Here is a 25,669-nt window from a genome sequence, read left to right on the forward strand (position 1 = left end):
GGTATGTAGGTGTAAAATAGGCAACACAGCGCGATCGAGAAGGAACTGCGATTGAGCGGCTGTTCCCTACCATTTAATTCGGTGTAATGTCAGTTTTAATTTAATGTGTCAGTCTTTTGTTTCTGTGTAATTTATGTGTAATTCTTGCAAATACTGTATGTGTTCGGTGATTTCTTAGCGTTGTTATTTTTTTTTCGCCACTGTAGACGATAATGAGTAAAATCACACAATCACCACCCGTTGTAAGGGGTCGCAGGGAGCCCGGGGGAGGCCTGACGCGCGCGCATGCGCAGTACAGCGGCAGCTCAGACACCGGACGGCTCGCCGGCGTCTTGCGCGGAGGCGACAGCCAGTCGACCAGCGATGGGAGAGCAGAGAGGTTGGCGGTGGCGGTCTGAGGAGGCGGCAGCGGCGCTGCTGCTTCTGCTGCTGGCGGTGGCGGCGGCGCCGGCCCAAGGGGTGATACTGACGCCGCCCTACTTCAACCTGGCAGAGGGGCGGCGCGTCACGGCCTCGGCCACGTGCGGAGAGGACATCGTGGGGCCAGAACTCTACTGCAAGCTCGTCGGCGCCAACGCCGACAGCGACGTCAACGTTAACCTCATCCAGGGACAGGTGAGGGGCTCCTGCCAGATCGGCTCTTTATCTTCGTGCTGGCCTTCTTCCAACTACTGTACCACCACTCTGTGCTGCGTATAGTTACCTGTCTGCACCGAGTAACAACATAACGTTCACAGTTTTCGGACTAGGGCCAGCTATTCAGGCTGCCTTAGCCACCCAAACAATCCAGAGATGGGATGCTACAAAATCGTACCGAATACGCGTGACCAGTCCTGTTTTTCTGGGGAACGCTAGGGGATGCGTACCCCTAAACTTTTTCGTCGACAAAGTAATTTTTTTACGATGTTGAGAACTTGGAAGAGTGCCAAAGATTTATTTCACGGACGTAATTTTTTTTATTTCATTTTATCGTGTTGGTAATTGCAATACGAACGACAACAGTGCAGTTTTTGGTGGGAAAAGAGATGTCCTTGACTGTTTCAAGCATTTCGAAGCTGCACAACCGTTCTCGGCAACTGAATCGCTGGCAGCCAGTTCGACAAGCATGTAGTGCTGTGGCCCGCTAATAGTGGGCGATGGTAGTGCTAAAGAGCTAAACGGTTATGCGTACGATCAATCGCCGAGCTACCGATAGATGTCTCTAAGGTCTTGCAACAATGATGATGTTGATGACGTCATGGCTAAAAGCATGCTTCAGTTATAAGAAATTTTCTCTGCATTATATCCAATGTTGGAGTACCCTCAAACTTTTTTTTAGAAAAAAAGCACTGCGCGTGACACCTAAACTGTATTTCATAACTATTGACCTTTGCATGTTTCTCGTTTTGGTATTAGTTTGTTCTGCAGATAAAAGTACAAAGGGGGGCTTACAAAGAAACCATTCTCTATAATGTTATCGCAGCCTCAAACTGAATGGGGAGCCGCCTCGTTCAGCCAGCTTAAGCAAGACACGTGGTCCAATGGTTAGCGTTGTTGTGAGGTCGCGTTTCCAATTCCCAGGGACCACTTCAGACTTTTCCGTGGTAAAAGTGTTTGAAACGGTGTTCACTACGCCTCCTGAGGCCAAATGACAAGCTACTTGATAAACCAAACAGCGAAATAACGCACAAGCCGTCTGATATGACGTAAGGCTGGATATACATTACTATTCGATTACACCGACAAATCAGTAGAAACAGTAACAACCGTGAAATACCTAGAAGTAAGCGTCCAGAATGACCACATTGGAGTACCCGGCGGTGGTGGGGGCAGGAAGGGGGAAGGATGTGGAAAGGCGCAGCTGCCAAGAAAAAAAAAAATTATCTTCCCAAACCGAACTCGGAGTTTGCCCGCCACGCAGACGTACGTGTCTATTCAGTATCAGTCTGAAGTAAAGCGGAACATGCAATGAATACTGACTAGCAGCAAAAGTACCCAGAACTATTTATCGTGGTATCTCAAGAAATATATCAGTATTAACTGCGAAACGAATATCAGACCCAACCTCTCTCCCCCCCACCCCACCCTCTTCAGTGATCAATATAGCTGACTGTAGGAAAAGCGGGCGCCAGACAAAGGTTCATTGGGCAAACTGTATGAATGAATCTAAATCGCATAAAACATAAATGACTTTCGCGATATTTTTTCAAGTAAAATAGAAAGTAATGCTACATCTGATGATATCATTTTGTTCGTTACACTTTTGTCATTTGTGTCCATATCGCACGCTCACTGTAACCGTAGCACCAGATGGAGGGACTCCATCTGCAGCCGGAACATTCCCGAAGCCCGCCTATTGTCCTTGTAACAAAATTATTTTGTGTTAGTCATTTTCAATATATTTTATATCAACATACACAGGATATTTGGAAACATTAAGTTCCAACAAAACGGCGACGTAGTGAAGCAAATGTAATTGTCTTCGCCCAAAAAATAGGGTTCAGATGGCTCTAAGCACTATGGGACTTAACATATGAGGTCATCAGTCCTCTAGACTTAGAACTACATAAATCTAACTAACCTAAGGACATCACACACATCCATGCCCGAGGCAGGATTCGAACCTGCGACCGTAGCAGCAGCGCGGCTCCGGTTGAAGCACCTAGAACTGCGCGGCCACAGCAGCCGGTTCAAAAAATAGGGACAAATGCGCGCATGAAACAGACTTTTGAACATTTCACAAAACGACTTCGTGCCCAAACAGAGAATTCAATTTACAATGCCAGCATCAAAATACAATTAAAATCGTATGTACAGTTCTCAAGTTATATTTCCCGCCATTTTGAAAAATGCTGTTCCGAGAAAAACGCATTTGAAGAGGTTGAAAAATCAGCCAACCAGTTGCAAACTAAGGTCTATTAGCCCTTGACCTAGGTTTCGACACTTCTAAAAATATCTTCTTCAGGAGGAGTGGGCCTTGTTACATCACATGAAGAAGATATTTTTACAAACATCAAAACCTAGGTCAATGGCTAATAAACCTTTGTTTGCAACTGGTTGGCTGATTTTTCAACCCATTCAGATTTACACAGCTGCTGTTTCGTAGCCATGTTTAAGACTTTGAAAAACACGTTTAAAGTTTTGGGTTACTTTTTTGTAGTTAAGTTGAAGACTCCTGTAGTCAGCGATCCATGGACCAAACTGCAATCCTTCCAGATCCAAAAGTAGGTCCTCTTCCATCTTCTTTGTGGCCATAGTGGTCCTGCAGGCCTATTTGGCAGCTTCTGTCATTCGCTGCTCTGCTCGCCTTTCGTCTACTTTTATGCAGAAGTTGTAACAGGCTGGTCCCATTTCAAGTTCGAGTACGCTCGTTATTACGATAATGCCTTAGGGAGTGGTTGATATTACATGCTGCCATTTTGGCCGCGGTGTCGACTATTCCTCCACCCCCACCCCTGCTGTAAATGGTTGTCGGAGACACTTTTCGTGGAGTTTCTGGCAAACTTGTAAACACTACAATAAAGAAGACATCCCAGACACCGTTTTAAGCTCAAAAACCCTTTTAAGAGAACGAGTTTCATTCACAACAGAAGGGGCTTACAAAACTCTCGTCGGACCAATTCTTGGATATTGTTTGTGAATTTGGGACCTTATCAGATTGGCGTAATAGAAACGGCAAGAAAATATACACAGACGAGTGGCGCATTCCGTCACGTGATCGTTTAGTTACTGCGAGAGCGTTACGGAGATGAATTCAACTCCAGTGGCAGACACCACAGAGAGGTTTGTTGTTAAAAGTCTGAGAGCGTATACTCCAAGAAGAGTCGGGAAACATATTACTTGCTCCCGCAAACGTCTCACGAAATGACCACGAGGAGAAACTGAGAAATATTAGTCATAACAGTGTAGCAAATTATGCAGGAGAAATGAGGGGTTTGCAACGTAGAGCAGATCAACACATTGTGTCTGGTCCAAGTCGTGCTCGCACGGTTTCGAATCCCGGTCGAGCAACGTTTTTAGTCTAGTAGTGAGTTCCATCTGTGATGTAAATGGGATAGAGCAGCCAGTTAGGGTAATTTGTCTCAAACGGCTACTTGCGCGAAAGCTACGTGTCTGCGAAGTTCATTTCGACGCTGTCTCGCAGCCTTATGATAATGTAATCGGCTTCATACAGTTATGCACATCTTGTACCTACACATACTAAATTCTACGTGATGAATATCAAAAATTCTTATGTATTTTCGTATCGCTCAAATTCTTGAGTAGTACGCTTGCTACACACTAATTTTTAAGCCATAGTATCGTCGAAGTCATAATACGGCCTGGAATTCAGCCTTTTCTTCTATCGCTGTCGGTTTTGTCATTTTCATCTAACCTGCTAAATAGCCTAAAGAAAACTTGATTTTAAGATCCTGTCTTCCTGTTACAGTGCTTTCTAGAGTCCTTTCGCGAGTTTCGTAGGTTTTCCACGGATATTGTTTTGCACTGAATCCAGGAGACTGAGGCTATGCAAGATAGAGTCAAGAGAGATAAGGTGCATGCAGTAGAATTCTGAAGCGAAATGTTGAAACGTCCCCTTAGAAAAATTTATCAACTGCTGTACTGGTTAACCCCTTACGTTATTTGATTTTCAAACAGCTGAGCAGAACTGAACGTACTCAGACATTTCTCTCTTTACTTATTCTGATCATCACTAAACTGACACACAATATTGTTAGCGCAACGCAATCTGACTTTCAATAATCCCTACAAAAGAATGGCCCTGACTAACAATAACCTACACCTTTCATGACTCACCTCACAAAAATCTTCGTTACTCAAACTACTGCAATACTGCGTGCACCAATACTGCCAGCTGAATAAAAGATTCTAACTACTGAAGCCACTAACTACTGATACGCATAGTTAGCAAATGAAAGATTTTGATAGAGAACAAACAATGTATTTACCTTAATAATGTTCAGAAGTCATCATGTATACATATATATCTTTCTGATAGACACACGTCCAGATCGTCCGCTCTCAAAATTCTGCCGTCTCTCTCCCCACATCCACCACTGCTGGCAGCTCACCTCCAACTGCGCAACGCTACGCGCTGTTCACATCCAACTGCCCAACACTACAATAGCGAATATTTCAACAATGCCAACCAGCCACAGACTGCACACACCACAGTCAGTGATTTTCACACAGAGCGCTAGGTGACGTTACCAACATAAAAACCTAAATAGCCTACTTACAATGTGTAACACTGAAGTACTGAAATCTGAAGGTCAAAGTAGTTGTAACTGATGTTTAAGCTTCAGTTTCACCTTTATTAGATGAGATCTATAAACAACCAGCTGAATGTAACGGAAACGGATGTATAGGCTTCAGTTTCACCTTTATTAGATGTGATCTATAAACAACCAGCTGAATGAAATGGAAACGGAAGTTCTTTGGGTAGTAACCTTTCCCTTACCATACACACCGTGTGCAACACCTAGGGATGAAAGTAACTTTCGCATGCTGTATCAGTTGCAGTAGCATGTTCGACAATGCTGGACATACTCTTATATTGCGACAGGTGGGAACACGTATGCACCCAGACACATTGGCAAACATTATTGTGTTGGTGGTCCAGGTGTTATGGCGTGGAAGGGCATAATGTAGTATGAGCGTACTAACCTACAAATCATTGAACACGATACACAGACATTATTGTAACACTGCATTCCCTCCCAATGTGCGACATTTCAATGGTGCATTCGGCGCTGACTCCAGTTTATGGAACATCGAACAGTACAGGTGGTGGAGCTTTTGGAACGAGAAGATAAGCGGCGAATGAACTGGCCTGCCTTTTCATCTGACTTAAATCCCATCGAGCACGTGTGGGATATGTTGGGGAATGTCCACATGCAACAACGACCATCCATCAGTTGTCATTTGCGCTATTGGAAGAATGGAACTCCTTACGAACCTTGTGGCCAGCTTGGTAGCACGCTGCAGAGCATGAACCGCCATTCTTGGCGATCACACATCCTATTAAGATCCATATCCCGGTAACCATATCCAGGGGATCAACATGAACTGCGGCGACTTCAGTGTAGTTATTGTCTTTGAATAAAAGTTCCATTTCTGGTAGCCTCATTGCGTATTTTCTATACTATACTGTAGCAGTTCTCTCCACGTATGGTCCAAGTTTCATCGACCTATGTCACTTGAAAATGGCACATCTTGCGAAAGTACTCCTGTCGTTAGGTTTTGCACACCCATGTATAAACCAAATAATTATGTCTTTTTTTCTAAAAATTAAGAAAAAAGGCCTGAAGTATGCTCGTAGCCTTTCCCGCCGAAGTCAGTATCCGTAGATTAGATTACATTAGATTAGTACTTGTTCCGTAGATCATGAATACGACACTTTGTAATGACGTGGAACGTGTCAGGTTAATAAAAGGTGTCTATACAAGATATTACATTACACAAAATATTACATGAAGCTTAATATTTTTAATTTTTTTTTAATTTTTTTGGGTGAGGGGTGGGGAAATTACCCACTTATACTATATCCAAAAATTCAACTAATGAGTGAAGGAGTTGCCATTCAGAAATTCTTTTAATTTCCTTTCAAATGCTGTATGGCTATCTGTCAGACTTTTGATGCTATTAGGTAAGTGACCAAAGAGTTTTGCGGCAGCATAATTTACCCCCTTCTGGGTCAAAGTTAGATTTAACCTTGAGTAGTGAAAATCATCCTTTCTCCTAGTGTTGTAGCCATGTACACTGCTATTACTTTTGAATTCGTTCGGATTGTTAATAACAAATTTCATAAGTGAATATATATATATTGTGAGGGTACAGTGGAGATCCCTAGCTCTTTAAATACACTCCTGGAAATGGAAAAAAGAACACATTGACACCGGTGTGTCAGACCCACCATACTTGCTCCGGACACTGCGAGAGGGCTGTACAAGCAATGATCACACGCACGGCACAGCGGACACACCAGGAACCGCGGTGTTGGCCGTCGAATGGCGCTAGCTGCGCAGCATTTGTGCACCGCCGCCGTCAGTGTCAGCCAGTTTGCCGTGGCATACGGAGCTCCATCGCAGTCTTTAACACTGGTAGCATGCCGCGACAGCGTGGACGTGAACCGTATGTGCAGTTGACGGACTTTGAGCGAGGGCGTATAGTGGGCATGCGGGAGGCCGGGTGGACGTACCGCCGAATTGCTCAACACGTGGGGCGTGAGGTCTCCACAGTACATCGATGTTGTCGCCAGTGGTCGGCGGAAGGTGCACGTGCCCGTCGACCTGGGACCGGACCGCAGCGACGCACGGATGCACGCCAAGACCGTAGGATCCTACGCAGTGCCGTAGGGGACCGCACCGCCACTTCCCAGCAAATTAGGGACACTGTTGCTCCTGGGGTATCGGCGAGGACCATTCGCAACCGTCTCCATGAAGCTGGGCTACGGTCCCGCACACCGTTAGGCCGTCTTCCGCTCACGCCCCAACATCGTGCAGCCCGCCTCCAGTGGTGTCGCGACAGGCGTGAATGGAGGGACGAATGGAGACGTGTCGTCTTCAGCGATGAGAGTCGCTTCTGCCTTGGTGCCAATGATGGTCGTATGCGTGTTTGGCGCCGTGCAGGTGAGCGCCACAATCAGGACTGCATACGACCGAGGCACACAGGGCCAACACCCGGCATCATGGTGTGGGGAGCGATCTCCTACACTGGCCGTACACCACTGGTGATCGTCGAGGGGACACTGAATAGTGCACGGTACATCCAAACCGTCATCGAACCCATCGTTCTACCATTCCTAGACCGGCAAGGGAACTTGCTGTTCCAACAGGACAATGCACGTCCGCATGTATCCCGTGCCACCCAACGTGCTCTAGAAGGTGTAAGTCAACTACCCTGGCCAGCAAGATCTCCGGATCTGTCCCCCATTGAGCATGTTTGGGACTGGATGAAGCGTCGTCTCACGCGGTCTGCACGTCCAGCACGAACGCTGGTCCAACTGAGGCGCCAGGTGGAAATGGCATGGCAAGCCGTTCCACAGGACTACATCCAGCATCTCTACGATCGTCTCCATGGGAGAATAGCAGCCTGCATTGCTGCGAAAGGTGGATATACACTGTACTAGTGCCGACATTGTGCATGCTCTGTTGCCTGTGTCTATGTGCCTGTGGTTCTGTCAGTGTGATCATGTGATGTATCTGACCCCAGGAATGTGTCAATAAAGTTTCCCCTTCCTGGGACAATGAATTCACGGTGTTCTTATTTCAATTTCCAGGAGTGTAAGTGTCTGCAGGATGATCCTGGATGAGCTCCAGCAATTATTCTGATTACACGCTTTTGTGCAATGAACACTCTTTTACTCAATGATGAGTTACCCCAGAATATGATGCCATACGAAAGCAGAGAATGAAAACAGGCGTGGTAAGCTAATTTACTGAGGTGTATATCGGCAATATTTGCAATGACCCTAATAGCATAAGTAACTGAAACTCAAACGTTTCAGCAGATCTTCAGTGTGTTTTTTCCAGTTCAACCCCTCATCAATGTATACACCTAGAAATTTTGAATATTCTACCTTAGCTACCGATTTCTGATCGAAGTCTATATTTATTAATGGTGTCATTCCATTTACTGCGTGGAACTGTATGTACTGTGTTTTGTCAAAGTTTAATGAGAGCCCATTTGCAGAGAACCACTTAATGATTTTCTGAAAAACATCGTTTACAATTTCATCAGTTAATTCTTGTCTGTTGGGTGTGATAGCTATACTTGTATCATCGGCAAAAAGTACCAGCTTTGCATCTTCGTGAATATAGAATGGCAAGTCACTAATATATATTTAGAAAAGCAGAGGACCGAAGACCGAACCTTGCGGCACCACATTCTTGAGTGTTCCCCAGTTTGAGAAATCATCAGTTTTTTGCATATTATGTGAACTGCTTATTTCAACTTTCAGCACTCTTCCAGTTAGGTATGGTTTAAACCTTTTGAACGCTGTCCCATTCATACCACAGTACTTGAGCTTATCTAGAAGTATTCCATGATTTACACAATCAAAAGCCTTTGAGAGATCACAAAAAATCCCAACGGGTGACTTCCGGTTACTCAGAGCATTTAATATTTCATTAGTGAAAGTATATGTAGCATTTTCCATTGAAAATTCTACTGGCTTGTAGACCGCGTCATATTATAGTGCGTACCAAGATGAAATGCCAAGCCGTTGTGCGAACAGTGCTAGGTAAGAGCTCTTGCTCTTCCATTGGTGATCGCGTTGCGACGCGATCCGGTTTAAACTGACACCTCGACTCTGAGCCGTTACAGACATGCCGCAGGGTCAGACATTGCTTCCGGAACAACGACTGGCACTAAGAAGCAAAGTACCGTAGAATATCGTTTCTTCTGTGTCAGTAGCACTAGGTACTCGTCAGGTTTGCACTCTCATTAATAGATTCATATATTATCTTGTTGACAGTTGTACTTTCACTGTAATATTGTTTCTTTGCGTTCCATGTCTAAAAGTGCTGTCCCCAGCGGTTTTGATGTTATCTTGTACTATGTGTGCCTAGATATAGAGTACATGTGTTCTTGCACAACGCAGACACAAGTGACTGGTGGAACGATAGTGAGTTGCATGAAACATTTAAGAGCCTAAACTTCTCAGTTCTCGTTCTTCATATTAGACAAGCTCTCCCATGAGATAGGGTATGGAGGAGACTGGCATAAAGCCACAAGCTAAAAATTGTTTACAGGACGACTCTTTAACTATGTAGAAGACTGTGATCTGTAATTTAATTTGTTTATCTTATTTAAGGAGATGGGACCTGGATAAACTGACTAAACCAGAGGTGGTAGAGAGTTTCAGGGAGAGCATAAGGGAACAACTGACAGGAATGGGGGAAAGAAATACAGTAGAAGGAGAATGGGTAGCTCTGAGGGATGAAGTAGTGAAGGCAGCAGAGGATCAAGTAGGTAAAAAGACAAGGGCTAATAGAAATCCTTGGGTAACAGAAGAAATATTGAATTTAATTGATAAAAGGAGGCTTATCTCACTAGGGGTAAGATAGATACTGCCTACAGGAAAATTAAAGAGACCTTTGGAGAGAAGAGAACCACTTGTATGAATATCAAGAGCTCAGATGGAAACCCAGTTCTAAGCAAAGAAGGGAAAGCAGAAAGGTGGAAGGAGTATATAGAGGGTCTATACAAGGGCGATGTACTTGAGGACAATATTATGGAAATGGAAGAGGATGTAGATGAAGACGAAATGGGAGATAAGATACTGCGTGAAGAGTTTGACAGAGCACTGACAGACCTGAGTCGAAACAAGGCCCCGGGAGTAGACAACATTCCAGTAGAACTACTGATGGCCTTAGGAGATCCAGTCCTGACAAAACTCTACCATCTGGTGAGCAAGATGTATGAGACAGGCGAAATACCCTCAGACTTCAAGAAGAATATAGTAATTCCAATCCCAAAGAAAGCAGGTGTTGACAGATGTGAAAATTACCGAACTATCAGTTTAATAAGTCACAGCTGCAAAATACTAACGCGAATTCTTTACAAACGAACGGAAAAACTGGTAGAAGCAGACCTCGGGAAAGATCAGTTTGGATTCCATAGAAATGTTGGAACACGTGAGGCAATACTAACATTCCGACTTATCTTAGAAGAAAGATTAAGAAAAGGCAAACCTACGTTTCTAGCATTTGTAGACTTAGAGAAAGCTTTTGACAATGTTAACTGGAATATTCTCTTTCAAATTCTGAAGGTGGCAGGGGTAACAAGGAGCGAAAGGCTATTTACAATTTGTACAGAAACCAGATGGCAGTTATAAGAGTCGAGGGACATGAAAGGGAAGCAGTGGTTGGGAAGGGAGTGACACAGGGTTGTAGCCTCTCCTCGATGTTATTCAATCTGTATATTGAGCAAACAGTAAAGGAAACAAAAGAAAAATTCGGAGTAGGTATTAAAATTCATGGAGAAGAAATAAAGACTTTGAGTTCGCCGATGACATTGTAATTCTGTCAGAGACAGCAAAGGACGTGGAAGAGCAGTTGAACGGAATGGACAGTCTCTTAAAAGGAGGATATAAGATGAACATCAACAAAAGCAAAACGAGGATAATGGAATGTAGTCAAATTAATTCGGACGATGCTGAGGGAATTAGATTAGGAAATGAGACACTTAATTTAGTGAAGGAGTTTTGCTATTTGGGGAGCAAAATAACTGATGATGGTCGAAGTAGAGAGGATTAAAATGTAGACTGGCAATGGCAAGGAAAGCATTTCTGAAGAAGAGAAATTTGCTAACATCGAGTATAGATTTAAGTATCAGGAAGTCGTTTCTGAAAGTATTTGTATAGAGTGTAGCCATGTATGGAAGTGAAACATGGACGATAACCAGTTTGGACAAGAAGAGAATAGAAGCTTTCGAAATGTGGTGCTACAGAAGAACGCTGAAAATAAGGTGGGTAGATCACGTAACTAATGAGGAGGTATTGAATAGGATTGGGGAGAAGAGGAGTTTGTGGCACAACTTGACTAGAAGAAGGGATCGGTTGGTAGGACATGTTTTGAGGCATCAAGGGATCACAAATTTAGCATTGGAGGGCAGCGTGGAGGGTAAAAATCGTAGAGGGAGACCGAGGGATGAATACACTAAGCAAATTCAGAAGGATGTAGGTTGCAGTAAGTACTGGGGAGATGAAGAAGCTTGCACAGGATAGAGTAGCATGGAGAGCTGCATCAAACCAGTCTCAGGACTGAAGACCACAACAACAACAACATATTTATCATGTAATGACAGGAGAATATACTGACAAATACTTACAAGAAGTATGTATATACATTTCTACAAACTCTCAAGTTCATAATAGGTACACAGATCTTAATCTCATGTTTGAAATGTAATCAGAAGTTCGCAAAAACAGACATAATGTCTGCAGGGATACCGCAATCACTTTTTCTACAATGTTAGTTATAATCCGTCTTGATTGCAAAATGTTTATTCACATGACCGATTAGAGGAACCGAAACCGGTCATGTGAATAAACATTTTGCAATCAAGACGGATTATAAGTATCACTGTGGTAGTCAGAAGTAGCTGCAGACATATTGTGGCTCTGTTGTCCCTTTGGATGGTCTGGGGTAACATTCAGGTGTTATATGTTGTACTGTTTTCTGCACTTCGCCGCTGTCACTCTGAGAAGAGGACTTCCATTCCCATTGGGGCAGAGATCTGCCCCGTCAAGTGTGATCGCTTAGCTGATAAGAACATTGGCCATATACAGCGAAGGTCTCTGTTCGCGATCCAATTTTTTCACGCAGAACGTTTCGGCAAGTTCTATTACAACGCATACTTAGGTGTAGAGTTAAAGATTTATTTTAAAAATACTAATTAATTAACCAGGCTCAAGGAAAGGATTGGCGGTGATCGAACCTTACAATTCTCATTCGTGAACGTATACTTTTGCCACTATTTGTTTGTCAATAACATTTCTTCCACGGAAAATTAAAATTGAGTATTTTCGTCTTTCATGCCTTTCAAGCATAAAAAAGACAAATTCATTCGCTCAATAGGAAAGGTAATCTGCTTTCGTCGCGCACATTGACATCTTCTCTTCGCGAAGAGTGACATGTGTAACTACATCTGCTTATATACTGTGTGGATCACTGTGAAGCGCAAGGCAGAGAGTAGTTTTTATTGTACTCCGTATTAAGATTTCTTCCCATTCCATTTATAGCTGGACAGTGGAAAGAATGAAGTCTTGCAACTGTATATGAAGCTTGTTAGTTGCCGAATTTTGTGTGCATGATCTTTACATACAGGGCTGAAGTAAATTTATAGTTTTTGCACTGTAAGTCGGTTCTTGAATTTCTATGGGAAGAATGTCAGTCAGTTAAGACGTTTACTTTTAACACTCTCTCACAACTTAAATATGACAGTGACCATTCGCAGCGACTGTATTTGTTTATTCTCAGTGACCACAAGAATGCCAACCTGATAGGTATCCGCTGAACTAAAGCGCTATAGGTATTCAAGTTTATAGTGTACAAATGTATTGTTCTCAGTCTCTTTCATAGACTTGTTTAAATGATTTAATGCCTCCTGCAGGTGTCATTATTCTTTTACTGGTTACTTTATTGCATCAATTTGGTATTAGAATATTATTAAGTATGTATCAATGCAGACTGAAGCGACAAATGAAAATTTGTATCAAGGCCAGAATCCGAACACAAGCCCCAAGTGGGCTGAAGTGTGAATGGGAATCTGGGCTGAAGAGGCAAGTGCGCTAGGGTAGCCCGTGCATTTGAGGAAAGCAAGTGTGCCAGAGTGGTGGCGAGCGGGAGACTTGGGTTTAAACCCCAGCCTCGGTACAAATTTTCATATACACGTCACAGATGTTTGATTCTTGAAAAGCTCTCCGGAACCATATAGTTTAATTTGATTAAAGCACCTGTGACTGGGTTTAAGGCAGGATCCCTCGTTTCGGTTGATGTTGAGGTGCTTCGAGAGCCTCTACAATGTTGTTGGAGTTTAGGGGGAATACTAAGTGGGCTGAGGCGTGAATGTGACTTTGGATTGAGGAGGGAGGCGTGCTAAGGTAGTCCGTGCAGTTGTGCAAAGCCACTGTGCCAGGATGGAGACCTGGGTTTGAATCCCAGCCTTGATACAAATTTTCATTCTTCGCTTCAGTTTGCTTATATACAGCATCGATGTTTGAGACTTGAAAAGGTCTCCGGAACCATACAGTTTCATTTGATTATTAAGTACAAGTATCTACAAAACGGGAGCACCATATGTTCAATGTATTGGCAATCACTTAATAATTTACAAAAAAAAAAAAAAAGGTTAGAGCGTAAGCTATGCCAGGAAAACATCGATATTACATTATGCCATACAGGTTTCAGCGCCTGTTTGTATTTCAATAGCGTTCATTACTGTTACGCCTATGAGTGCCGGCGTCGTAATTGTCATAAAATTGAGAGCACTAACCTCGTAAGTACACGAGCACGTCATTGTTTTAAAAACTGTATATATTTCTCGTCCCATCGTATCCAAGTTACACCTTATTGTCGCACGATATTTAACGTAGGCTGTTGCAGAGATTTTTTGCTGTGGTATATAAAGATACATAAAGTCGATGTACTGATCATAAATGGTGTTGGCGGGTGTTATTATTCGTCCATGTTTATATAAAAGTGGTAATGGAATGGAAATGAAGTCCCATGCTTCTTGACAGAGCATAGGGGAACGATGCGGGAGACCCCCACCGCCGTATTAGGCAAGGTGTTAATGGAGGTGGTTTGCTGTTCCCTTCCTCCGACCGTAATGAGGGTTAATAATGATGATGACAGAACAATACCCAGTCATCTCCAGACAGGTGAAAATCCCTGACCCCGTTGAGAATCGAAACCGAGACCCCGTGCTCGGGAAGCGAGAAAACTGCCGCGAGACCACGAGCTGCGGACAAAAGTGATAAGGTAGATTAAATTAAAATAAACGCCAAGGGGGATAATTTACATGTCGAATATCTAAAACAGAAATTGTACAATGGCACAATGAGTAAAAAAAAATGACCCCTATGCCGGCAATAAATAATTTGAACAATTCATCGCAGCTGCTGACCTAGCCTCAATGCATGTCTCGACACACTGTCACTCCGAAATTTTTTCATTTAATGACTGATTATATACTCCTGGAAATTGAAATAAGAACACCGTGAATTCATTGTCCCAGGAAGGGGAAACTTTATTGACACATTCCTGGGGTCAGATACATCACATGATCACACTGACAGAACCACAGGCACATAGACACAGGCAACAGAGCATGCACAAGGTCGGCACTAGTACAGTGTATATCCACCTTTCGCAGCAATGCAGGCTGCTATTCTCCCATGGAGACGATCGTAGAGATGCTGGATGTAGTCCTGTGGAACGGCTTGCCATGCCATTTCCACCTGGCGCCTCAGTTGGACCAGCGTTCGTGCTGGACGTGCAGACCGCGTGAGACGACGCTTCATCCAGTCCCAAACATGCTCAATGGGGGACAGATCCGGAGATCTTGCTGGCCAGGGTAGTTGACTTACACCTTCTAGAGCACGTTGGGTGGCACGGGATACATGCGGACGTGCATTGTCCTGTTGGAACAGCAAGTTCCCTTGCCGGTCTAGGAATGGTAGAACGATGGGTTCGATGACGGTTTGGATGTACCGTGCACTATTCAGTGTCCCCTCGACGATCACCCGTGGTGTACAGCCAGTGTAGGAGATCGCTCCCCACACCATGATGCCGGGTGTTGGCCCTGTGTGCCTCGGTCGTATGCAGTCCTGATTGTGGCGCTCACCTGCACGGCGCCAAACACGCATACGACCATCATTGGCACCAAGGCAGAAGCGACTCTCATCGCTGAAGACGACGTCTCCATTCGTCCCTCCATTCACGCCTGTCGCGACACCACTGGAAGCGGGCTGCACGATGTTGGGGCGTGAGCGGAAGACGGCCTAACGGTGTGCGGGACCGTAGCCCAGCTTCATGGAGACGGTTGCGAATGGTCCTCGCCGATACCCCAGGAGCAACAGTGTCCCTAATTTGCTGGGAAGTGGCGGTGCGGTCCCCTACGGCACTGCGTAGGATCCTACGGTCTTTGCGTGCATCCGTGCGTCGCTGCGGTCCGGTCCCAGGTCGACGGGCACGTGCATCTTCCGCCGACCACTGGCGACAACATCGATGTACTGTGGAGACCTCACGCCCCACGTGTTGAGCAATTCGGCGGTACGTCCACCCGGCCTCCCGCATGCCCACTATACGCCCTCGCTCAAAGTCCGTCAACTGCACATACGGTTCACGTCCACGCTGTCGCGGCATGCTACCAGTGTTAAAGACTGCGATGGAGCTCCGTATGCCACGGCAAACTGGCTGACACTGACGGCGGCGGTGCACAAATGCTGCGCAGCTAGCGCCATTCGACGGCCAACACCGCGGTTCCTGGTGTGTCCGCTGTGCCGTGCGTGTGATCATTGCTTTCACAGCCCTCTCGCAGTGTCCGGAGCAAGTATGGTGGGTCTGACACACCGGTGTCAATGTGTTCTTTTTTCCATTTCCAGGAGTGTAGTTATGAACCATCAATTCTGCAGTTGAAAAGGCCGGCCGGTGTGGCCGAGCGGTTCTAGGCGCTTCAGTCTGGAACCGTGCGACCGCTACGGTCGCAGGTTCGAATCCTGCCTGGGGCATGGATGTGTGTGATGTCCTTAGGTTAGTTAGGTTTAAGTAGTTCTAAGTTCTAGGGGACTGATGACCTCAGATGTTAAGTCCCATAGTGCTCAGAGCCATTTTGCAGTTGAAAGACGTCAGTGTTTGCGTTTCATGAAGTACAAAACTTTTCAGTCCTAGAATTTAACAGCTAATTGGCAGTATTCGTTCATGACAGATACTTTGTCGCTCTCTAAATTAATATTGGTGCAATATTTTCCGGAAAGAATATCAAAATGGTTCAAATGGCCCTGAGCACTATGGGACTTAACATCTGTGGTCATCAGTCCCCTAGAACTTAGAACTGCTTAAACCTAACTAACCTAAGGACATCACACATATCCATGCCCAAAGCAGGATTCGAACCTGCGACCGTAGCAGTCGCGCGGTTCCGGACTGAGCGCCTAGAACCGCTAGATCACCGCGGCCGGCGGAGAGAATATGCTCAGAGATGAAGGCATAATGCGAGAGAAACATGTGCATGTGACTAATACTATCCTGCAGTTATTATTGAAGTGTCTGTAAATGACTTCACCTACGATAATGGCCTGCGACCGGCCTGTCAGGAAATGTTTGACGCCCCCGCGAAACCTGGATAGATATTACATTGGAACGTATTTTCTTCAGACTGCGGTAATGCTACTGAATCGAAAATGTAGGTAACAGTGAATCAACTTGGTTATCTCTGCTCATGGCACTGAGTATAACGTGTGTAGGGAGCGTGAGTTGAGTTTCGCATCATCGACATCATCGGTACGTATGTTGTTTCCAATGGAGAGCGTTATTTTGTTCCTCACAACTCATAGTGTTTTAGCTGTGGATACGGTCTATGACGCTGACAACTGTTTAAAACGGGTGAGTGCGATGAACACAGGTAAAAAATGTTCTTTTTTGTTTTTATTCTTGATCCAAAAAGTCATCGGAGGAAGTCAAATCCGGTACCGGTACATGGTCGGTTCCTTTCGAATAGCATCAGGATGATTACCGAGTTAAATGCCTCTTCCTGATGGACTGATCACCAACGTTACACGAAGCACTGTGGAGTGGACCGACATTTATTCCATGACTTTGGCGCTTACTCCGTTTATTAGGAATTTACGCCACTACCTATCCTTCCCTTGATGAAAAAAAATATGGTATGCGACTACCGATCCTTCCCTTGATGAAAAAAAAATGGCGATGAGAACATCATCCGCCACCAGCAGGCTTCGAACCAGATAGATCTGGGTCGTGCGCCACCGCGCTAGTGCAGATCAAATACCTCGGTTGCGGAGGCGGGTGAATTTGTTTCCGAAACGTACATTCCGGTGTAAAGCGGGAAGTAATCAGCACGTTCCTCGATAATTGTGGAAAACCGTTAAAAACGGCGCACCTGCCCGCTGCTTCACAATGCCGCTGTTTGTTAATCCTATTAGCGGACCTACCTCGACTTCTCGCAGCAGATCACCAGCGCTAATCTCTCTTAGTGTGTTCGTGAACTTGAACGCAGAAGAGATGTAGCTGAAACTAGTCTGTTAGTGATTCCATAGCCTCATTGATCAACGTATTTTCGCTTCATGTGGTTTTCCACACAACGTCAGCTCCTACAATGATCGTTTTATACTGGAATAGCCAGGTAATACTAACTCTTTTCAGAGGTACAATCAGGTTTCCCCGCATATTTGAGGGAACCGTTCGTAAAGCCTCAGCTATGGTCCACAAATAGCTTCAAAGACAGGGTTCTCAGAAGAGCGTGATGAAAAGTAATGCCTCCGAATTTTTTATGTGGAATCTCGTAAAGACTTTTAAATAATACAACCTTTATTAACATTCCACATTATTTATAGTTCATATCTAAATATTTATTGCCGGCCGGGGTGGCCGAGCGGTTCTAGGCGCTACAGTCTGGAACCGAGCGACCGCTACGGTCGCAGGTGCGAATCCTGCCTCGGGCATGGGTGCGTGTGATGTCCTTAAGTTAGTTAGGTTTAAGTAGTTCTACGTTCTAGGGGACTGATGACCACAGCAGTTAAGTCCCATAGTGCTCAGAGCCATTTGAACCATTTTTGAAATATTTATTTCTCAACATAGTCGACATGGCGATGAACAAGTTTCCCCCAACGACAGACCTATTTATTGATACCGTCACTGTAGTATGTGTGACATTGTTGACGGATCTATAACCTCACTCTATTGCACCGCTTCATCGGTATCAAAGTGAAGTCCTCAAAGGTGTTCTTTATGTTTTGGAAAGAGATGACAATCGGATGGGGCCAGTTCTTGACTATGAACCCAAGGCGCCGGATTGCTGCAGATGTCGCAGTTCTCGTGTGTGGTCAGATATTGTCACGCGGAAGGAGAGGGTGCTCTTTATTTGCACTAACTCTTCTTGTTTACAGTTTTCTGAGTTGTTTCTCATGCACCGATGTACTTACGTTACATCGTGTTACAAGCTACAATTCGCAACCCTCTGGCGTCAGAGAGTGGAAAAGTCGACCGAGTAATATGGATGACATGTAATACCTGAACCGGTGTTGAGAGCAGAATAAAAAATTTGGATGTATTACTTTCCAGAGCGGCCTCGCATAATGCCTTCTGTTAGCTTTATATATCGGCGCACTTACGGTTACAAGAGCTTTCAAATGCGTTTGAAAAAGTATGTCGTTCCATTAAAATTAAAAGTACTTTCTTCAGTACCTCGGTTAACACAAGCGCTAAGGGATTAAAGACAAAATTACGTCCCCTCTGCATGTTATAATTTATTGAAACCCCATTTAGATGCCTCAGCTGTTCACGAAAGCGTTACATCACATTCGCGTAAGACATAACACCATCGTGAACATCTGATATCGAAACAAAATTTTCGGTAAATTATAGTTCGCAGAAGGTACTTATTTTTACGTTTTATCCTCTTGACGCTTGTGTTAACTGAAGTATTGAAGGAAGTATGTTTTTATAATGGAACGATCTACTATTTTTAAAGATTTTTCAGGGAAGAATACAGTGAAATAATGCTCACTAATGCAACAAATAAAGACACACTGTCTGAATCACAGCTACCGGTTTCGATCGTCCTTGCAGATCAAATTCAGGTGTTGTACCCCAAGAAACATTTTGTCAAAAATGTTGTAAACTACATAAAACTGAGTTTTAATGATATTTATACTGCTGTTGACAAACTGTATCTTGCTGCGCTGTACCTGAAGATGATCTGCTGGGCAAATGGAAACCGATATTCGCTAATAAAAGCTGTGACCCAGACGGCGTTTCTTGATGTATTGTAACAACTGAGATCACCGTTCCTGAGACTTGGCGTCAAGTCAGGCTCCGTCATTGTGTCAAGCCTTTCGATTGTTTACTCAAAAGAACCCATTACATGTCATTAATATTGATTTCACGCCGCTGCCGAAGAAAATCAACATATGAATCCTTAAAGTAACTAAAACTCATAAAGTATTAATGAACGAAATATTTGAGGTGTTACAAAACTCTTTGTCGTTCATATTGACATATACATACGAAGATTAACATATGGAACTGAATAACATTCTTCCTCTCATTTTCGGCTTCGTATGTTTAACCATCTGTTCAGAAGTCCTCTTTATACGAGGGGCGTTCAATAACTAACGCAACACTTTTTTTTCTCAAAGAGTTTGCTTTTATTCAGGATTCCAATCACCGTATTACTCCCCACTCTTCGGCTACAAAAACTTATATTTCAAAATAATCTCCTTTCAATGCAACGGCCTTACGCCACCTTATTGAGAGGACTTATATGCAAGCATGGTGCCACTCTATTGGTCGACGTCGCAGTCAAAGTCTTGCTGCATTAATAATCTTCTTCATTATCCACGTAGTGTTTCCCGTCGAGGCATCCTTCATTGGGTCAAACATGTGGAAGTCGGAAGGTGCGAGTTCCGGGCTGTAAGGTGGATGAGGAAGAACAGTCCAATGAACTTTAGAGAGCTTCTCTCGGGTGCACAGGCTGGTGTGAGGCCTTGCATTGTCATAGAGAAGGAGAAGTTCGTTTGCATTTTTTGTAGCGATAAGCACGCTGAATTTATTTGTTTAATTGCCTGACCGTTGCACCATGAGGGAGGACATCAAACAAAATAACACCTTCAAAATCCCAGAGGACCGTCGCATGACTTTTCCGGCTGAGGATGCAGCTTTGAATTTTTTCGGAGGGGAAGTTGTGTGCTGCCATTCCATGGATTGCGGTTTATTTCAGTTCGAACGTACGCTTCATCGCCTGTGACGATGTTCGACAAAAATCGCCACACTCTGCCTCGTTACGCGCAAGCTATTCCGCACAGATAATCCTCCGTTGCTCTTTATGGTCTTCTGTTAGGCGGCGAGGAACCATATGGGCACACACCTTTGGTTGGTGAGTGTGTCACCACTACCAACAGAGACGTCCAGTTTAGCAGCGAGGTGTTTCATTGTGATGCGTTGATCACTTCGTATGAGAGTGTCCGCACGTCCCCATTTTGGAGGCGTCACAGCTGTGTGAGACCGGTCGGCACGTGGGAGACAGGACAGGTTTGCGCGACCTTATCGGGATGATGAGAGACACCTCGCCCAACGATTTACTGTGCTTTTGTTCACTGCTAGATCTCCGTAAACATCCTGCAAGCGCCGGTGAATATCTACGATGCTCTGATTTCCGCCAAAAGGAACTCAATACAGCCTTAGAAGGCATCTCTGTTACAGGCGCCGTGTATCGGCACTTCGTGAAACTGTAGGGGCTGAAGTGGGAATATTCCACGATGTCTCACAACAAATTCAGCATTTTTTCAAGTGAAATTGGCCGAGAAAGAATTTTTTGCGTTACTTACTGGACGCCTCCCTATGTATCTGTACAAAACAACCACTAAGCCAGATATAGATCCATACGGGGATGGAAGGGGGAGGAATCCTAATAAATGATACAATGGGAAGTACCGTTTGCGACACGTTTCACAGTGATTTGCAGAGTATGGATCTAACTGTAGAAGCAACGCGAGAACGCGTTAACTACAGCTATCTCGCCAGCAGGAAGAAATTCCAGGCCGGCCGCGGTGGTCTAGCGGTTCTAGGCGCTCAGTCCGGAACCGCGCGACTGCTACGGTCGCAGGTTCGAATCCTGCCTCGGGCATGGATGTGTGTGATGTCCTTAGGTTAGTTAGGTTTAAGTAGTTCTAAGTTCTAGGGGACTGATGACCACAGATGTTTAGTCCCATAGTGCTCAGAGCCATTTGAACCAAGAAATTCCAGTGTTTTTTCGTGTACCCCAGCGTACAAATCTTCACGACCGAGCGAGGTAGCGAAGTACAGTGTGTTAACTGTAAGACGGCAGAGCTGTGAGGGGAGTGCGGGGAGAGGAGGAAGCAAGACAAGCATTGGCTGGCGAGGGGAGAGGAGCCGTTGGGGGGGACAAGGCACGCCTACCAGTTGCAGTGCTGGCACTACAAATTGCGCGTCATGCTTACACCAAAGCAGACGGAAGGCTTGGAAGCAAAAATGTTGTTCGTAAACGAAACTGAATTCGTCATGTACATTAAAATCTATATATAAAAATGAATGTATGTATGTATGTCTACTATGCGCTCACAACCATTCATCCGATTGCAATGAAACTTTGGTGAGTTGTTCTCCGAACTGGAAGCAGTGTTCGCAGGCTCGGCACAATCTTCCGCACTGAATAAAATTCCGCTATCGTGTCGCGAATGACGCGCTGGTTGAAATCCTCGATCATTACTTCGATTTCTCCACTTCTTTTCCTAAGTTAAAAGCGAGAAAGATTTATAAGAAAATGCCTTCTGCACTGCATGTATTTTTTTGAATTTGGAAATGTACTGTAATATGAATGTGTTTCGAAATAATACAGTAACCAGTGGTGTTTCCATACAAAGCAATACGGTAGCAAGGAAAAATGAAATATAAGGTAATTCGGACGAAATAGGGGGCTCCTTCAAAGTGATCGCGAACAAAATATCTGAAATGGAAACTCACATTTTCTTGCCAGACGTTTGTAGTGATACGCCAGGATGATTCTTGGAAAACAATCTTCCAATGCTACGCATGCTTTGTCCTGTGAATGTAGCTGCTCTCACTGAAGATTTGTAAATGGGGTGAAGCAATTTGTTCTGCTCCCTTTCCCTTTCGCAGCATTCAATCACACGCAATATAATTTGGCGAGCATCGCTACGTAATACTGGTTTCCTACTAACCGTAGGCCTACCGGTAGGGATTGTTGCCGACTCCCGAGATGGGCCACGAGATGGGCCAGCAACTGCCTCTTCACTCATTTTGATAATGTTTAGCACAACTGCACAATTAAAACACGCAGAACAGTACAGCGCGCAAAACAATAACGAAGCAGACGACAATGGTGGCTACCTTGTACAACACAGTCAGCTACGTAATGTTGGCAGCAGTATAAACTGAGTGCCTACCGAAGCCTCCCGACGTTTACCGAATTGTACCGATTCAGGACTAGGGAGAGGTCTGCCATCTAAGTTTACACACTGTAGTTAGCACACTGGACTCGCATTGGGAGCACGACCGTTCAATCCCGCGTGCGGTCATCCTGATTTAGGTTTTCCGTGATTTCCCTAAATCGCTTCAGGTAAACGTCGGGATTGTTCCTTTGAAAGGGCACCGCCGGCTTCCTTCCCCATCCTTCCCTAATCCGATGGGACCGATGACCTCGCTGTTTGGTCGACTCCCCCAAATCAACTATCCAACCAAATCTTCACGTGTTGAACACGGACAAATCCGACAGTTTGTGAAAGAATTTTATTTTCACAGACCGTTAGGTGATATTAGTACAGTTCCTTCTGGTATCAGTTCTTGCTAGCATACGGCAGTGTGGTTCACATAATGCATGTACCGTACCTTCGCACTTGTCCCTTTAGAAAGAAACTTAAGCCCTGTTAATACGGCCGGCCGGGGTGGCAGCGAGGTTCTAGGCGCTAAAGTCTGGAACCGCGCGACCGATACGTCGCAGGTTCGAATCCTGCCTCAGGCATGGATGTGTGTGATGTCCTTAGGTTAGTTAGGTTTAAGTAGTTCTAAGTTCTAGGGGACTGATGACCTTAGAAGTTAAATCCCATAGTGCTCAGAGCCATTTGAACCTGTTAATACGGTTCCGATTGCCCGAACAAACGCAAATACACGCCACTGCGCTCGGACCCTACATGCATACTGTTGTCATTTATACGGACTGCCAATGCTGACTGAGACGAAGACAACATGGTTCGTGCCCAAGTATTTGTGACATCTAAATTTTTCGTACATTGGGTGTGAAATTTAATGACGAAATAATAAAGGAGTGAATAAAGGGTTACACATGGAGGAGCGTACTGAAAATTCAGAATAGAAAGAGGAATGTCAAAACGTACTTCAGCACTACGTGTACATCTATAACGGGCAAACCACGTTACGGTGTATGGCGGAGGCTACTCTTTCCCCCTTCCCCGTTGCCTTTACTAATGTCAGGCGGTGAGAATGATTGTGGACCTCCATATTAGCTCCAAGTTCTCTGATTTTCTAGTTGTGGTCGTTTCGCGAGGCCTTATGTGGGAGGAATTCATTCTTTGCCCACTCTTCCCGGAACGTGGTTTCCCGGTATTTCAACAGTAAACCTTCCGTCACGCGCAGCAGCTCACTGTTTGTGTCTGCCACCGGAGTTCATTGAGCATCTTCGTAATGCTCTCGCACCCACTATTCGATCCCGTGACGAAACGCGCTGCACTCCTTTGCAACTTATCTGCCTTGTCTTTTAATTCAATTTGGTAAGGGTCCCTGGCTGATGGTTAATAATCAGAATCGGTAAAACAAGTGTTGTAGCTATTTCTTTCGTGGATGAATCAAATTTCCTCAAGATTCTTGTATATCACTTTTTCAAACCAACAGATCAATTCATGGAATCAATACTAGAAATAAGAATAATCTTCACAAGGATTTAAAGTCACTTACTCTTGTACAAAAAGGTGTGCATGATTGGGGAACACACATTTTCAGTAACTTGCCAGCGGCTATAAAAAGCTGAAAAACCAATGAAATTCAGTTTAAGAGAAGCCTAAAGGATTTATTGGTGGCCAACTCCTTCTACTCCGTTGATGAATTTCTCAGTAGAACCAACTGATTTTTGTGTGTGGATAAGTACAAGTTCATTGTAAATAATTGTGTGTGTGTGTGTGTGTGTGTGTTTGTGTGTGCGTGTGTGTGTGTGTGTGTGTAAGTACAATCTAAATTCTGCACCATTTCAGTGCAGTAATGTGTTCATTGTAAATAAGTATTATAGTAGTTCTATTACATGTTTATTACCTTATAAATAAATAAAAACTTTTTTATTTTAAATTCAGTGCATTAGTGTTTGTAAAATGATTTTTTCATATAGTGTTCATTAAAAAATGACGATCATTCCACTTGGGACCTGTGGAATTGTACATTAGCTTATTTGTTGGAGTTGTAAATATTGTCATGTATTATTGTTTTTCTGACATGTTCTACATCCTGGAGGACCTCCTCACTACGGACCAATTGGAATGAAAGTAAATCTAATGTAATCACTGAATCTGTTTTTCCTAAGATTTGTTTCACATGGTCGTTCTGCTTAAGGTTACTTGTAGATATATTACGGTAGTTACTGCTTGCAATGATTTGTCACCTGTAGTGTAATCGAACAGAAGCAGATTTCTTCGCTTATTTATGCACACTGTGTTAAATTCATCTTCAAGGTCAACTGCCAGTTCCTGTAACGATAATCGATCCTTTGCATGTCCTGCACTTCGCTACAGTCTCCCAGCATTACCTCCTCCTTACAAACTGCATCATCTGCGAACAGCCTTATGGAGCTTCCGCTGCTGACTCTAGATTATGTATATAGGGCGGGGCAAATAAAAGTGGCACAGAGAATAGAATTCCAGGGTACAAAGAAACATGGCAGAGGAAAGGAAATACAGTACTACTATGATTGTAGTAGATGTTGAAAGTGACCACCATTCATGTCTTGGCACTTATGGGCCATGGTCAGCAAGTTGCTGATGGCGGATCGAAGCTGAACTGCCGAAATTGTTGCAGTCTCGTCCGAAATGTTCTGTTGCAGTTCTTGAAGACTATGAGGATTGTAGCAATACACATTCGCTGTGAGGGTTTCCCACACAAATTAATCGCATACACCAGACTGACCTCTGCTATCAACTCTTTCATTGTGCAAATGTGCTCTAAGGTTCGGCCGGCTGTATGGACAGTTGCTCCATCCTGTTCGAATTAACTGTAGGTTTTTTCCTCCTCCGCGTAATGCTGCCACAAATGGTTTCAAAATGTTGGTAATGTAACGTGCCGAAGTCAGCGTTTGATGAACGAAAATGGGTCCAATAATGCGGCGTGCAGATCATGCAGTGGTGTTTCGTGGAAGTTATGCGGATTCTCCGCTGCCTCGAAGCAGTGATTCTGTGAGTTGA

The 25,669-nt window shown here is 44.3% G+C and overlaps 1 protein-coding gene across 1 annotated transcript in view; it reads left to right on the forward strand.

Annotated features, from left to right (window-relative positions):
- Positions 1-375: 375 nt before the first annotated feature.
- LOC126260846 (laminin subunit alpha) overlaps positions 376-25,669 on the forward strand; it is a 405,465-nt gene continuing 380,171 nt past the window's right edge. Inside the window, exon 1 of the mRNA XM_049958250.1 lies at positions 376-615. The gene's annotated coding sequence lies outside the window, so the exon portion shown is untranslated. The remainder of the gene's footprint in view (positions 616-25,669) is intronic.

The sequence above is a fragment of the Schistocerca nitens genome, chromosome 5 (assembly GCF_023898315.1).
Source record: "Schistocerca nitens isolate TAMUIC-IGC-003100 chromosome 5, iqSchNite1.1, whole genome shotgun sequence".
Taxonomy (NCBI): Eukaryota; Metazoa; Arthropoda; class Insecta; order Orthoptera; family Acrididae; genus Schistocerca; species Schistocerca nitens.